The 16439-nt window shown below is 44.8% G+C and overlaps 1 long non-coding RNA gene across 1 annotated transcript in view; it reads left to right on the top strand.

Moving 5' to 3' along the window:
- The first annotated feature begins 747 nt into the window (after positions 1 to 747).
- The window catches only part of LOC146193258 (uncharacterized), a 33026-nt gene continuing 17334 nt past the window's right edge, over positions 748 to 16439 (top strand). The window contains exon 1 of the long non-coding RNA XR_014706420.1: positions 748 to 882. This is a non-coding gene — a long non-coding RNA (uncharacterized LOC146193258). The remainder of the gene's footprint in view (positions 883 to 16439) is intronic.

Here is a 16439-nt window from a genome sequence, read left to right as displayed (position 1 = left end):
GCGCCTGTTGTACTCGTTGAGGTGACCACATATTACTATACTTAGAGGTTGTGCTGATATTCACTACTTGCAAACATCAAATATAGCCGGGTAGTACAGCGCCTGTGCTTGCGCATTAATTGAAGGCGACAGGCAAGAAAGCACCAAAATATCGCTTGAAACAACACGTAGATACTCGAATACTTTTATACTACGTTTTCGTACCAGCCCTTGCAGAACTTAGAACTTTTCCTTTCCCTCTAACAAAAAGGTAAGGATATCCTACGTGGTGTGCAAGAAGCATCCAAATTCATTATGAGGAGCCTTAATGAATTATAACATTAGCAACAACATTGCAGCCTACAAATGGTGATGAGTTCAAATTTCACGCATAACAGCTCTTGCCAATCTGTTCCGCATTTCGTTTTGAAGACTATGGAGTTTCAACGCTGCCGTGTTTGTGTCTCAAAAGGTGGACAGTACGATGCAAATTTCAAAGCTCTAAAACATGGATTTCAGTAGTATTGAGATATTTGCCAAATAAAACACCTCTAGTATTATTTCCACCCCACTTTCCGCAATGACCTTAAACGACGTCTTAAATCTTTCGGCTTTCTAATGAGGTCGCTGCTAATTGCGCGGTTCGAGGAATTTAAATCATGGCTGTACTGACACTTGTCTGCTCTTCGCTTTATCGATGTGTGTAGCAAATGAGGTCCTTATTTTAAACGGCCGATGCAATCAGGCATTTTAAACTTAATACTTGGAAAGTAAAGTTCCTCATTTAAAATATCATCTATAAGGTTCGGCCCACATCTATTCGCTGGCCGTTGCTTCTTCGGTCGCGATGAACTACGTTGCGATGCTGGGTTCTTTCTTGCTGCTCCTGGATCGTGTCGTTGAGTGAGTATTGTTGGGCATTCGCCGGCGATGGCTCCTTGCCATTTATTAAGCTAATGACATATCTGAGCTCCTCTGCAGGCAAATTACAAAATAAATACAAAAAATGAGCAGACTGACTGCGAACTTTTCGCAGAATACGTTTTCGGAAATGACAGAGTATATAAACAGCTTGCTGTCATGGGAAAAGCAGCTGCCAAATATGTTTAGTTGTGCGTAAAGAAAAATTTATTACAAACTTTTTAGGGCACGAATCTTGATTCATAAAATTTTCTGTCGATAAAGGACGGCACTTTCCAGCATATTGTTGCTCTTATCTTATATTGAATTTGCTCTGTGACAGAGGATCCAACTCCAATGAAAAAGATGTGCCCTTGAAAATTACGTGCGCTCAGAGAAAGTAAACTTGGAGAGGTCATGGAGCTGAAACGTGTGAACTTGAGAGTACAACTTCACCTGGAGCAAAATTTTGTATGTGCGCGCTGATGCATCCTAGATATACACGCACGCCGAAAATTGTCAGAAATTTTTGCTGAGCAAATAGTATACCTTTATGTAAATATACGCAAAATATCTATGCGCTATGTGCATTTCTGGAGCGCTTGCTCCTTTTGTCTCCCAGCTTTAGCATTCCTTCGAGGCAGAAGGTTTTCAGTTGATTCTTAAGCCGCGTTTCTTCCCCTAAGGCAGGAATATGTTTGCGGAAAATTAGACTTCAGTAGTCATCTTGAGGGGCCGAACAGAAACCGTCTACGAATCCAATGTCTGTAGTGTAATGAGGGTGTTCCTTTGGCCTGTATGTTTACGAACACTTTCAGTCTTAGGTACCACCCAGTTTTAGAACTTCACGAAAGTCCGTTATTTTTTGTTTGTGAAAACTGGTCACGGAGAAGAATTGTTCGCACGAAAATAGCTGGCTGGTTCACGGCGCAATTGCAATAAAGCTGTCTCATAGGACGTCTGGCATTCTATCTCGGCATGGGTGCCCAGGCATGGAATAATGACTATCGTCTGTGTATGCATAATTAAATACGGTGTTTTAGAAATAATTGCCGTCAAGCACAGTGCGGAGTCTATGTCCAAAAATAAATTGCGAAAAGTTATTTCTGCAACTAACGTAAATGAATGTAGCCTGATGAGTCCAGCCTCTTTATAATAGAGAATATGCAGAAAAATGAAGTGCAACTTGCACGTTTTCAATAAATGTTACAGGTGTAAACGCGCAGTGTTTAAAATGTGTCGCAAACTAAGCAGTTTTTTTGTTGATGTATAATATAACAACCTGAAATGTGAATTAGTGTTTGTAGTTCATAAAACAATTTAGGAAGCGGCATCCTTTCCCTTCAGGCAGAATGAACAAGAACTGTGCGGCACATATAGCAAATAGAATATGAAATAATAAGAAGGATAAGCAGCAGTAGCTCCGCGCCGTCTCACTTCTCGGTACACGACCACTCTAAACCATTAGTCGCGAACTTCCTTTAGGGTAAATGCACAGCAAACTCTTTGCACTCTGTGCTGTTTGTTTGGATTTCTGCCGCAATTGATTATGCCGTTTTTCAATTTACATTGACTCTTATTGATTTACTTTGACCAGTTGTTTCTTGTAAAAAAAAGAACACTTAAACTCGACGTATTCATGAGCAATTGGCATGGCCAAGAGGTGCATTGTTAACGAGTCCCCGTTTCGCTGGTTTTCACCTTCAACTATGCACCAACTCACCCAACAAGCTGCTCGTCTTGAATTGCATTCTGCACGTTCAATTAAACAACGTGACACTTCTCAGTATGCAATGTAATGTATGGTGTAGATAATTCTCTGGCAGGCTTTTAGGTGTACTTTAATAAGGGAAACTTCAGGTGAGAACACTCCGCTCCTTACAGAATGACGTCAAAATGTTACTGCCTCCCCTCAGCTGATTTCTTTGCGCTTCCTTGTCTGCGCACATGCTACTCACAACATAGATCCAACATTGCTAATAGCTATACCATTTCCTACTGTTAGTGTGTCTGTTTCTGCATCCAAGGGGCCCTCGAAGACTTTCCCTCAGGAATGTCATTGATCAAGACCTCGAATGAAGCCTTCAATTTGTGTTCGTAGCAGGTATTCAAATTAGGCTTAGGGGAATGTAAGAGATGAACCTATCTTAACGGGTAATTACCGTGCCCAGAGAAGGGGGCACGAGGCACCCTGAAAAATTGCCGCTGACATGACTACCGGGAATCCTAATGGTCCTCGTTGCTCTAAACGGGGTGGTGTTGGTTCTTCTTCTGCCCTTCCTTTTTTGTCCTCACATCGCTGAATTCGGGTGCCCCCGAGAAGGAGGTCACAGAAAGGGTAACAATCTGGGATACTCTATTAAAGATGAGTTTTCGAAAATTGTTAGGAATAATGTTATTTGGCATACGTTAGTAGCCTGCGCCTCTCTATAGAGTATGAGAAGTCAAGACAGTTAACTGCTGATCTCTAAGGTTCGGGCTTGATCTCTGCAATAGCGGTCGCGGTTTTATATAAAAAAGTAAAGCACCCTTGTATTCCAGACGTGAGCTCATGTAGTCGAAATAAACTGACCAACAGCTACTGCATCCGTCATAGCTGACGTCGCTTTGGGAGATTAAACCCATTCGCCACAACCAAATATAAATAAATGAAGATTTTTTGATAGCGCTACCATTGCGAAGCTCTATGGATGAAAGAAAGTATTACGCATAAGCAGTCTAAGCACAGCAGAACGGAAGTGAAAGCAAGTCTGACTTAGGTGTCCCAGCATGCCTGTTCGCAATACTTTGCACCTCAAACATTCCAATTCAGACATAAACTTCGCTAATAGAAGCAATATATGTCACAACGTTCATGTTTACAAATTCTAGAGCAGAATTCACCTTTCCAGAAAATAGCAGAACCTATAATTCACGATCATCATCATCTGCCAGAATATATATCCCCTCCTGGGCAGAGCCTTTGGAATATATATCAAATTAGCCCGGCGCTGTGCTACATGCGTTCACTTGACCCTTGAAAACTTCTTAACCTCTGTCATCACTAGCCGGACTATACCTACTGCAGGGCGAAAGTGTGCCATATCGAATTAACCGGTCCTGTATTAGCTGCACCCACGGAACCCTTGCAAACTTTACACCTCATTCGCCCCTCTCTCTAATAATACTCTCTTTGCCTTGGCACCCATTTGTTACCATTTTCGACCATCGACTATCTTCTCTTCGCAATACATACCCTCCTCATGCCCATTTCTTGTCCTTGATTTCCGCTAGAATTTCATCAACAACAGTTATGTTTCCAACCCACTCTGCACACTTTCTATCTTGTAACGTTGCATCTGTGATTTTTAGCTCCACAATTCTCTCTCCAAGCTGGTAGAAATGTACTGCTGTGCATTAGCAGGTGAAAATATGATTGAAAATTAGATGATTGGACCGCAAGCGTCAAACTGACTGTGGGGGTGAGCATACCTTAACAGGTCGTCTGGGATAAGGGAAACAATTTATGTTGTGAGGAGCGGTTTCTATTAGGAACAACATCAAAGCCCTATTCAACCTTCTAAGATGGATCGCAGCGTACATTGCCAAATATCTCCGAAACTGTCGACAACTCTTCAAGACCGTTAGCGAAGGATCAGCGGATGTCACGCTACAGGAGAGGAAACTTAGAAAAGCAACACTAATCAACTAACAATGGCGGGAATGTAGATGGAAAGTATGCATTATGAATAGCTATGGTAATAAAGTTTAATGCCCCAAAGTGACCCCAGGTGTGAGAGACGTCGTAGTAAGGGCATCCAGTCGTTTCTACAATCGAGCTTCGTTCAGAGTGTTCTCAGAACAAAAAGCACACGGGTGTCTCTAGCAAAAAGCAGCCACTACACCCAGGATTACATCTCACGTTCTAGGGTTCAAATGTCCAGCGCCATTACCGCGGAGCCAAAGCTGGGAGGGTGACCAATAGCCGTTTACAACAATGCCTCAAGAAAGCAATAGGATGCCAGCGTCTTAGAAGTTTTTCAATGGAGTGGAAGTCGAAAGGCTAGGGCTCGTCTTGGGTTCAAGCGCACTTTAGTGAACAATGGACATAACACATCCAAATCTCGCAAACTACAGCACTATAGAGTAGATAGGGTAACACAGCGTGTTACAGATTTCCTAGTCATTACTCCCAAAATATTTCAAAAACCAATTGGAGTTATACTCACCGTTGCGTTTAGCCACCTGCATGTGCGAGCACCGCCGCTGCGGCAGTGGATTCAAGATCAACAATCAATGCGGCGGGACATTTCGGGCCGTTACAGACCGGCGCCAACTGCCATAAAACGATTCTCCGTCACATTCGCCAAGACCCGTCGCCTCTGCCACGAGTGTTCTTGTGTGTACGTGTGTTGGCGAGAACACTTGACAAGCTCTGCGCTCGCAGAGAGAGTGGCCAACTCCAGCTATGAGCGCACGTAACTCCTGAACCAGTCTGACTGCTTCGCCGAGGCCTCTCTGAACACTACGCATTGCCGAGCGCTGCGAGCTTTCGAAGCAATACTCCATCTTCTTCCGGGCTACCGATGGTATAAAGCGGCACTCACATCCGCAAAAAGTATTGCCGGCGAAACACGTTCTTATTGAATGTGTCATGTCTCTTAGGCGTGCATCTTTGGCAGTGAGATCCAAGATTTGTACACATCGCTTCTTCTTGCGCCGATCCCCGCTGAGGCTGTTTACTGTAGCCGCCAGCCGTTAGGCAGCGCCACACTTCGAGCTTGCGGACCTCATAAAAAATATCATCATCATCAGCAGCCTGACAATACCCACTGCAGGGCGAAGGCCTCTCCCAAATTTCTTCAATTAACCCGGTTCCGTGCTAGCTGCATCCACTTGACCCCTGCAAAATTCTTAACCTCATCCGCCCACCTAACTTTCTGCCGCCCCCTGCTACGCTTTCCTTCCCTTCAAATCCAATTTGCTACCCTAAGCGATCATCGGTTATCCTCTCTTCGCACTACATGTCCTCCCCATTCCCATTTCTTCTGCTTAATTTCCACTAGAATGACGGTAACATGAGTTATTTCTCTGACCCACTCTCCACGATTCCTATCTCTTAATGTTACCCCTACCATTTTTCGTTCCATAGCCCTCTGGGTTGTCCTCAACATAACTAGAACTTTCTTGGTTGGCCTCCACGTTTCAGCCCCATAAGTGAGTACAGGTAAGATGCAACTGTTGTATACTTTCCTCTTGAGTAATACCGGTAAGCTGCTAGTCATAATCTGGGAGTGCTTGCCAAATGCTCTCCATCCCAATGTTATTCTTCTTATTTCCTTTTCATGGTCCTGATCTGCGGTTACTACCTGTCCTAAGTAGACATATTCGCCTGCTACTTCCAGTACTTCGCTATCTAATGTAAACTGCTGTTCCTTCCCGAAGCTGTTAAACATTACCTTAGTCTTCTGCATATTGATTTTCAATCCTACCTTTCTACTGTTTCCGTCTAGGTCATCAATCAATATTTGCAGTTCATCCCCCGAGTTGCTTAGCAAGGCAACGTCATCAGCAAACCGCCGATTACTTAGGTATTCTCCATCTACCCTTATCCCAAACTGCTCCCATTCCAAGTCTCTGAATACTTCCTCTAAGCAAGCTGTGAATAGGGCTGGGGTGATTGTGTCTCCTTCCCTAACACCTTTCTTTATGGGAAGTTTGTTACTTTCTTTATGCAGAACTATGGTTACTGTGCAGCCACTATATATATCTTCCAGCACTTTCATGTACGGCTCGTCAACCCCCTGATTTCGCAATGCCTGCATCACCTCCAAGGTTTCTATTGTGTAAAACGCTTTTTCGTAATCAATGAAGGATATTTAAAAGGCCTGGTTATATTTTGAGCATTTTTCTATCACCTCGTTGGTGGTATGGATATGATCGATAGCAGAGTACCGTTTCCGTAAACCTGCTTGATGCTTTGCTTGATTGCAGTCTAAGGGTGTCCTGGTTCTATTAGCGATTACCTTAGTAAATACCTTATACATAACAGACGTAGGCAGATTGGTCTGTAACTTTTTAAGTCTTTGCAGTTCCCTTTATTATGAATGAGGATAATGTTTGCATTCTTCCATGCTTCCGGTACCGATGAAGAAACCAGGCACTGCGTTTACAGGGTGGCTAGTTTTTCTAGCACGATATCTCCCCCGTCCTTCAGCAAATCTGTAGTTATCTGATCCTCTCCAGCTGATTTCCCCCTTTTCATAGTTTCTAATGCTTTCTTGACCTCGTCCTTCGTGACTGGTGGAACGTCTGATTGTTTTTCCCTACCGTCAATCTCATTACGGTCCTGACTACTTTGGCTACTGTAAAGATCTTTATAAAACTCCTCGGCTACTTTGAATATCTTTTCCATATTTGTGACGCCGTTGCCCGCCTTGTCCCGTATCGCATACATCTGGTTTTTGCCTATGCACAATATCTTCTCTACCGCTTTAAGGCTTCCTCCGTTCTTTACAGCATGTTCAATGTTCTTCATGTTATACTTCCTTATATCGACCATCTTGCGCTTATTGATTAGCTTTGTTATCTCGGCCACTTCGATCTGCTCTGTTGATTTGAAGCTTTCATACTCTGGCGTTTATTATTCAAATCTTTCGTCTCCTTAGACAGCTTACCGGTATCCTATCTAACTATCCTATACCGCCTACTTCTACCGCGCACCCAGTAATTATATCTCTGAAATTATTGTTCATTGCTTCTAGGGTAATGTCGCCATCCTCGGTTAGAGCTGAATATCTATTCTGTAGTGAGATCCTGAACTCTTCTGCCCTCCCCCTCACCGCTAATCCGTTGACGGGTTTCTTTCTTACCATTCTATTGCGTTCCTTCTTCAGATTTAGGCTAATTCGAGACCTCACCATCCTGTGGTCACTGCATCGCGCTTTCCCGATTACCTCTGCATCTTGCATAATGGCAGGGGTTGAATACAGGATGAAGTCAATTTCATTTTTAGTCTCCCCATTAGGACTTTTCCATGTCCATTTCCGGTTCTTCAGTTTGCTGAAGAAGGTATTCGTGATTCGTAAGTTATTGCGCTCTGCAAACTCAACTAGTAACTCCCCCCTGCTATTGCTAGAACCAATGCCATAGTCACCTACTGTCTGGTCTCCTGCCTGCTTTTTCCCTACCTTGGCATTAAATTCGCTCATTAGTACTGCGTCTTTACTTTTCGCATTGCCGATTCTACATCTTCGTAGAAGCTTTCAACTGCCTGGTCATCATAACTACATGTAGGTGCATAGGCCTGTACAACCTTCAGTTCATACCGCTTATTAAGCCTAATTACAATACTTGCCACCCTCTCAATAATACTATCGAATTCATCTATATTACCCGCTATATACTTATTGATAAGGAAACCTACTTCTAGTTGTCTCCTCTCCGGTAAACCTCGATAACACTGTACACGCCCATCCTTCCGTACAATATATGCCTCATTCGGCCTCCTAACCTAACTAAGCCCTATGACATCCCATTTCATACCCTCTAGTTCCTCTAACAGCACTGCTAAACTAGCTTCACTAGCTAGGGGTTTAGCGTTAAACGTTGCCAGAGTCAGTTTCCGATGGCGGCCTGTCCAGCGGAGCCAGGAAATTTTAGCACCCCCTGCTGCGTCACAGGTCTGACCGCCGCCGTGGTCAGTTGTTCCGCAGCCGCTAATGACTGAGGGCCGAGGTTTTACGGAGCTTATCATGACAGGTTGAGGCCAATTACTGCACCAGGGTGGCCAACTCCTGTTCTGATGAGGGAGTGCGTTGCCGGAGGTCGCACTCCCCAAACCTGCATCAGGTCGGCATCAGGTCGCACCCCAAACCTCTTTATGCAATTCCATCGACACGCGGATTTTTTTTTATCCGGTGGAGAATTGCGCGGCACCAGGATTTAAATCCCGGTCGTCTTGCATGCGAGGCGGATATTCTACCGCTACGCCACCCCTGCACCGCTGCATGAAATATATAGTAGACAGCAACGATATTTCCGAAGCTTGACCGTGCAACAAAGAGCAGTAATGCGCGAGATCGCGGCGGATGCCAGCGGTGAGATGCGGTTAACTCTATACATATGAGATCATCGGTGGGCCGCAAATGATGCAGTGAGGCCAGCATAAAGAATGGACCGACTACTGTTCCTAAACGACTGCGCTCGATTCTCGAATGCGAGGTTCGTTGAGGGCGGGATATTATACTAATGCCTGTTGATAAGAGTCGTTAGCGCAGTAAACAGCGCTGTTAATTAGGGCTGTCGTTGCTCCTCAGCTAATTTGCAGAGAACCAACAGTGGCCAACAGAAAAAGCAGTACCCGAAAAGGCCATGTATTTGAAGTGGTTGGGCCATCCTAAATTGCTGGAGCTCTCGGAAGAGTCTTCTCTTGATGCTTTAGACAAACTGAGGAAACCAGCACTGCTAGCGGCTATTGTTGCGCTAACTGTCTATGATGATGTGCCCTCGGCATGGCTTAAGATAATTGAGGAGCGGCAGTTAAAATAGAGGAATGGGAAATTGAACGGTAACGTAAAGAAAAGAAGGAAATGGCATGTAAACCTTGGGAGGCAGAGGACCGGAGCAACAACGTGCATTGGAAATGAAGCACCCAGTGATAAAGATGGAGCGCGCTCGAGTTACATGTGAAAATGACTTGCAGCAGCAATGCTCAAAATAAGTGATCTGATGCAGCCGGTAAAGCTTGCTGAGGACATAGTTTGGCTTCTGGCTAACTCAGGGTGAAGCTGCGGCAGCAAGGCTTTTCTCGGCAAACGTGACCATAGAGCTTGCTCCCTTTGTTACCTGCTAAGGCAGAATACATCATTGCTTTCATGAAGAAACGAGAGGGGGCATTTTATTCCGACAAAATGAAATCGAGTATGCTAAAAAGTAAAGGCTGTAAATAAAGCCATTCTTTCGGAACCTCCTGTGGAAAGTATAGAAGGGCGCAAATGAGTCCTGTGCAGAGGTTTCCTACTACAGTCTCAGTGCCGGCAGGAAAAATATTGTGTGATAACAACAAAGTTATATAGTGTTTCCGACTGGAACAGTTTTATAGTCGGTTTCCCGACAGCGAGCTGTAGTGGGTCTAGGATGTGAAATACGTCAGTCGAGTGGATGTGCCACCGAGTAGACGAAAAGTTTAGAGCACGTCATACTCGCGGAGCTAAGTTTGCGAGGTGATGATCACGCCCACTGGAACAAGAAATGTGTGGCACTTCAGACCACTACTGTGCGATTAAGTGAAAGCCTTTTTTTTAAACGCGGTTGGTTCCTGCTCACTGCATCTGCTTCTGTATGCATGGTGATGAGGCGCCCGAGGAAGCTGTAAATGAAAGGAGCAGCACGGACGTCTTGATCGGATGACCGGCGGGGTCAACTACGTACATGCACAAATCACGTGGCGATGTCTCGGTTATGACCGGGCATGACGTCATGGTGACGTCAGTTCCAGTTATTGTACGTGATATCATGACGTCACATCCTATCATGACTTTACGTCAAGTAATGATCGATTACGCAACCAGTTGACGCGGAGTTTCGTGAAGAAGTGTGACACTTTTAGCGGACGGACATTCGTGATCGTAATTTTTAACAGATAAACGCTTTTTCTGATGCCAGTGGAAGCAGTCCGAGCATACCTAGTCAGACAGCACTCTCGAAACACAAATGCACGAAGAGGTTCGGGAAAGCGAATCCGCGCGCGTGTTCTACATGCCAGTAGCCACATCACGTTTCGGCGCTGTGTCCGGAGAAAGAATGAAAGATCGTGTTTTTTGAATACCGTAGTAGTCTGGGCGCGTTGGTTATTCGGGATGAAAAAAATACAGCGCAGAGACGGATGAGCGCAAACTGAAGACACAAATAGGACACACGAGCGCTTAAAACAGCGCTTGTGTGTCATATGTCTCTTTATTTTGTCCTCGTCATTCACTGCGCTGTATTTTTGCCATCGTGCTTTTCATTACATAGAATTCACAAGGCCACGAATCTGCTCGAATCGTTCACGCGAAGTCTCCTCGTAAGAGTTAAAGAATGTTTAGAGGTTCATAATTGTGGAGCTACAATGAAAGTGTTTACACTTATGACGTAAAACACGAGATTTTCACGTGAGATGGCCAATGAATACGGTAAGCTCAGGAAGTTCTTTGTCTACCCGTAAACACGTGCTTGTTGAAGGACCTTTCGGCACATTTACAACACCGGCTGCTGTGTCATTTATGCTTCCCCAGTGTACACGTACCTATTCTCAAGCAAGTTCAATTACTTCAAATGAATTTTGTTTGACGAGGCACTTTGTTCAGGCCTTGCACAAATTGTAGTTTGGTCAAGGCCCTAATGGAGTTTTTGGCGCGGCCGTGCGGGCGCGAACGTAGAGCACAGACGTCAGCGCAGATACGCCTACCGTAAAAGGCTTTTAACTGAGAAACAGCCGTGACTAGAGCGCAGAAACAATAAGACACCCACTTTAGGACTCTTCGGAGTTCTAACGATAAGCTTTGGAGGCAACACGTTTCTCGCGTTTGAACCCAGGAAAGCGCTCTCCAGTAATATCCTGCAGGATGCAGAAAGGAATAGCTACTGAAAGGTATACCAAGAAGAACTAGGAAAAGTCGAGTAGATGATGGCTGCATGTTCCTCTGGAGAGAACAGTAAGAAGTCAAAAATGAAAGCCTTTTGGTAAACGCAATGCGACGCAGCCATGAAAAACGCGGCGTGTAGGAACTTCAAAAGAAAGCGACGACTATGGTGGTAAAGCAGAGGGTATGTCAGCGTCATAAAAGCTATGAAGTTTGTTCCTTGCAGGGACACAACCTAGTACGTTGCGTTCTACAAGCTAACAATCAAAGATGACCCTCCCTGTGACCTCTGCGTCGAGAGTAGCTTGAAGGGGTTAGCTACAAAGGCTCTGCCTACGAGGCTGGAGGACAGGCGTCTCCTACTCCCAGAAAGCTTTTCGTACAGCTATGGGCTCCAGGTTTCATCGTGCTATAACGCCTTGGTTATTAAGCTGCCGGGACAGGCAAGGAATCACGATGTTCGCGAAGGCATATGAGTCCTTTATCCCAATTGAGCAATGAAAGCGCATTCCTGCAGCCCGCTTTTAAAGAGACTATTCCACGTTCAAGTGCGGCTGCCGACACCACGTGGCTTTCCTGGGACGTGGCCCACAGGCGATCGGCGTTCGCAGTGCTTGTAACAACCTTTCGATAGACATACTGGCATCTACTTATTGTTATGAAAGGCGAACCGCAATCTCATGGGCCGTATTAAACAGTGCTCAAAGGATAAATCCACATGACACTTCGGGCTTTGTAGCTGCTAAGGGAGCAGAAATGTCTTACTACATGGTCCATTCAGCATAAAGTGGACTATGAAGTGGAAACCCTGATGGGTCCAATATTGGATGCAGGAAGCCCCTGTGAGCTCTGTGCGGGTGCTGCAACGGGGGCCGACGTAGGCCGGAAGTGGTTTGCCGACAAAACACCCAATCAATTGTTCTTTTATTTTCTCTAAATTAAAGAAGGATACGAGACTAAAAGCTCGCAAGCTTGACACAGATCATCTCATTTATCCAGAGTGGCATTGCGTGAGACAAGCGGCATATTTTATCAGAAACATTTCAGAATATAAATATCGCGCTATTCCGAATACAGGTCCCTTAGCCTGCCCTAGGCACTAGGAACTCGAAGTGAACTTTTTATTTACGTATTTGAAAGATATTGGTCTTCTAGACAAACTTTAAATTCACCTTGAATGTTACCCTCAGGCATTTGTGACCAGTGAACTCTATAAGCGCAATTATCGGACTATAAGAGTTAGGACACTTCACCAGACTTCTTCAACTGCTGCAGAGCTCACCGCTCTTCGCGTCGCAATTAGGCATATCAGTCAGCAGAACCCTAAGCGGGGGTCTATCTTCACAGATTCAAAAGCGGCCCTGCAAGCCTTATAAGCGGCTCTTCGCCGTGGAGCCCGTGAACGACTTGTTGCGTAAATACGACAAATTCATCACTGTGAAATTACTGGAGGACATGACATCATCTTCCAATGGCTTCTAGGACCAGCGGCATAGAGGGCAATCTTCGGGCGGATGAGGTCGCAAGAACAGCCCACCAAGACGACGATTATGTATCGATTTCCTTTTCCAGGGCAGACGCAGCGGGCAGGCTTCGCGCACTTGCGCGGGAACACACACTCTCCTTGTGGAATTGTGGCCAGTTTGCAAACTGCCACTTGAAATCCGTGGACACTGATCATAAGCTCCGGCTTTCACCTGGCCTACCCCGACGCGAAGACTTTTTGCTGTGCCGCCTCTGGGTTGGTGTAGTATTCACAAACACGTATGCGTTTATGATAGGCATGGAAAACAGCCTTGCAAGTACAAACTGTGGGTGCGACAAGTCTATAGACCATATATTTTGTGAGTGCTCTATATATAGCGAGGAAAAACAGTCAAGATTTTAGGTCCGTGGACACGGCGATCGTCTGCGGTGAAGACCTCCCAGGTACTGCTCCGCTTTATGAAAAGCACAGGCCTAATCGACAGACTATGAGTTCGCTGTTAAGTGATATGACCGTGATGTGATGTGATGCGGCATGTCTGTGATGTGACTGTACTAACTTAAACTATCGCTCTCTCACAACTTTTATATCCACTCACACCCTTCCCCCAGTGCAGGGTAGCAAACCGGTAGCTTTTACGGGTTAACCTCCCTGCGTTTCCTCCTCATCTTCCTCCTCCTCCTATCGGACTATTCATTTCATCACATCATTTTGTACCTTTACTCCACCATGCACCTTAAAACGAATTTAACGGCCGCATTTTATCCCCCCTTCATTTCTTTTATTACCCTTCCTACACGGACTATCATGTCAGCAAAATCTAAACGCCGAAAAAATTCTCTGTTCTACAATAAAGGATCTCTCTCTTTTTTCTAATCAGTATAGCACAAAAAACATAATAACACTGTGTAAAAAGACACTAGAGGTACCAATAAAAACATACTGGCAGTGTCATTACATACATTTCCTATAAAAAATTCTTAACAATATTTGAATGCTTGTATGTGTCAAACAATTCTTGCTTTAACTGGTACAGTATAAGAGGTCAACAGGCAAAGAGACAGGCAGGCAGACAGACAGACGCACAGCCGCAAACACAGATACAACAAGTCCTGTGGTTTCCCTCCTATCGACTTCATTGTCTGGCAATTAATACAATTATAGACGTACGTCAGGACATCCTCCTTGCTCACGAGGAGCCACGACGTGACACGACACAATTTTTCATAAGTTCTTGCCATTGCTGTGGCTTGCGAGGAGTGTGCCGTAATAGTACTCCAGAAAATGTTTCCAGAGGCTCTAAGGAACGACTACACGAAATGCGGACTGACTACTGTCTGCGTCGGCAGCAGGTATACACTGCAGGAGCAAGCCATCTTCTGTTTCCACGTAACAGTCGCAATTTCCATTAGGCGCCGGGCTCCCTGCAGGGTTGGTGCTGTTAAGGCTTTGACGTATCTTGTTGCACTGGTCATCTAAGAGCTGAGCGTAAAGACTACGAAAAGGCCCAAGCGAAGCCCGAATAGCATGTTTCTGTTGATAAGCTCGTGCAAGCCAGAATCCTGTTATGCTGCAAGAGCTTCCGCAGAGTTCCAGAAGAGAAAAGGCCACTCTTTGAGCATCATAACAAAGTGGCTTCTGTTTTCGAAGCGCAGGAAGAAAGGTCAGTGTATAGAAAACTGGGCGAGTAGGATTAGATTGATCTTAAAGCAGCGCGAAGCACAGGACAAAAAAAAAAAAAAAAAACGCAAGCGCTTCTGTCGTCTCCTGTTCTTTTGTCCTGTGTTTCGCGCTGCTTTAAGACGAAAGGCCACTGCGCAGAAACCGAATAAGCAGGAACCCCTTCAGAATATTAGAGTAAATATTGGTGTCATACTAGTACTTGTAGAACTTTGTACCACAGTTATGAACTTCTAATTTCGATCCCCAGTAACCGTCCGAGATATGTCTAACCTGAGGGCGTAGAGCTCGTTTCCGATTCGCGTAAGCGTCTGCATAATGAGGGAGGTAGAAAAAGACGGGATTTTTAACTACGGGCGTGCGGAGGCGTCATTGAACCACATCGACCGCCAGGAGGATTGGGGATTAAAGGTCGGTAGAGGCGGCCTTCTCTCCGCGCTCCTGCTATACTTGGTTTAACTCATAGATTCTAGCGGCGATTTAATGCCACTCGTGAGCTGCACTTAATTTATGACTGTGCACACTTACCCTGGCACGTTAGTTGTGATAGCTTGGGCTAGTTGGTACATATGGTAAACGAGCTCGAAAACGGGAAATGAGCAGCGAAGCCTACACGGCATGAGCGCTCACTCAGAATTGAATGGTTTATTTAAAAAGAAGCAATAAAGAACACAGAGAGGGGAAAGATAGAAATAAAACAAAACTAAACGGCAGAACAGATGTCTCTCGCTTTTTTTTTATCTGCAATCAATTTTTCTCTGGCAAAACGATAACCGGTGCGTTCTGAATTCTTGTATACGCATTATTCCGGGGTAGCATCTCCATTTGTAGTATTTTTCTAGGCCCCATTGATGTACGCATACAAGACTACCTCAACTCACTTCACCCTCGTCCATGTGTGTATGCAGATGACTTGGCGGTGTTCGCAACAATACATAACTTCAGCAGGCACATTACTGATGTTTTAAATGTCTTTAAGGAATACATTATGGACTGCCTTCTTATTTCAACTTCTAAATGACCAAAAAATCCAGTTTTCAGTACCTAGCATACACTTTTTACCTGACTACTTCTACTGGCATTACGCTCCTACAATCTCGAAACCTAAAATATATTGCTCGTCCGCACAATCAAAAAACCGTGAAAAAAGAGGGTTGTATTTTCTTGTCTGTGATCGACCCTCAGAAACTCATTCACGCATAATGCTCAAAATGCGTTTAATTAACAGGCTGCTAGGCTGAAAGCTTTGGGCTCCCTGAAGGTTTCCTCTCAAATCTGAGAGTCTGGCTATTTTTATTAGGTTCAACGCGGCCTGCAAAAAGTGTCAGCGAGGAAACTCGAAGGTTGCCGCAATCTCGTACGCACATGAAGCTTCTCGTTGTTTCATAAATAGGCCGTTATTGCTATGAAAATGTTCTTGTCTTCGCCCCAGCAAGCTGTACTGCATGTGCGCGGCTGTTCAGCAACCAGCGGATGCTAATACCGTTTCATCAGCAAAGTATGTGACATGAATCATATAGCAGATGTTGAATGTTATAAAAAATACTCTACACGAACTTCCGACGGCCTGTCGGGATGCTTACATTGGACAAAATAGCCAGTGCCAAATATAGGCCTCATGGAGCACTACAATCATTTCAGTCAAGACCACTATAACCCGGCCGATCATAGCAAAAGATTAGGAAGGCGTAAGCAATGTTTGACAGTTTAATATTAGCACTGTTCTTTTCACACTCCCAGGCAAATTCGCCCGCGAGCTTAAGGAAGCCTAATATATTGTAGACTCAATT

The sequence above is a fragment of the Amblyomma maculatum genome, chromosome 4 (genome assembly GCF_055883805.1).
Source record: "Amblyomma maculatum isolate TAMU_Amacu chromosome 4, ASM5588380v1, whole genome shotgun sequence".
NCBI classification, from domain to species: Eukaryota; Metazoa; Arthropoda; class Arachnida; order Ixodida; family Ixodidae; genus Amblyomma; species Amblyomma maculatum.
This window is presented reverse-complemented; position numbering and strand designations above follow the sequence as displayed.